This window comes from Triplophysa rosa, linkage group LG11 (genome assembly GCF_024868665.1).
Source record: "Triplophysa rosa linkage group LG11, Trosa_1v2, whole genome shotgun sequence".
Classification (NCBI taxonomy): domain Eukaryota; kingdom Metazoa; phylum Chordata; class Actinopteri; order Cypriniformes; family Nemacheilidae; genus Triplophysa; species Triplophysa rosa.
Window position 1 is genome coordinate 6574854 of NC_079900.1, and position 904 is coordinate 6575757.

The window sequence follows — 904 nt, forward strand, 5'->3', positions numbered from 1 at the left end:
GAAATTGTTAACAGCAAAGAATTTTCTTTATGTGGGATTGAAGTAAAATTATATCAAACAATATCTATGCCAATGCACCCAGCCTAAATTATTAGTGGAGACAATTTTTTTATATTTTTAACGATTTTGCTCAGTAACTGAAAAAGTTACGAACAGCTTTAAAATGCACAGCAATTACTATCGAGGTTATTGCCGTTTTCCATCCAATAGGGATACCACTAAGTTACTGCTTGTTTAACGCCAGCACAACATAATATTTTAACTGAAGTCATTGTGAGCTGACTTTATTAGAAGTCATTTGAAATAAACTGTAGACAAGAAATATAAAGAGGATCCATTACACCAGAGCACAAGACCAAGTCCTTTCCTGTATTCAGGAAATTTCAGTTCATTTCATTAAAGGCAAAAGCTAAGCGAAACGTTCATGATGTAGATGTAAAGCGCTTGATCCAAGTTTATTTTAAACATCAGTTGGCTTGTTCCTACAGTGTAACAAGGTTACAAAATTAATGTTTCAACTGTGACACCCTCTGGATATCCATCAACAATACATTTCAGCTAACAGAGAAACTGTACACAGCAAATATTATGTTAGAATATCCTTATCCAGGTACATCGTCAAATCTTTAATAAAAAAGTATTTTCTGACAAAACAAAAACCCCTCAAAATATTGTTTGAGACCAATGCACATGTTTTATATTAGTTGTGGAATTACCCCCTCCCAAAAAATGAGTTTTTTCCAAAATGAGATGTTTTTTTATTGTGCATTCCAATGAATATAAATCAAACTACAGTTGGTTCGTTTTGATTTAAGCCATAACTAAAAAACTACAGCTAACTAACACAATAAAAAACATGATTTTGAAAAAAAACCCGTAGTTATCTCATTTTGGAAACAAACTC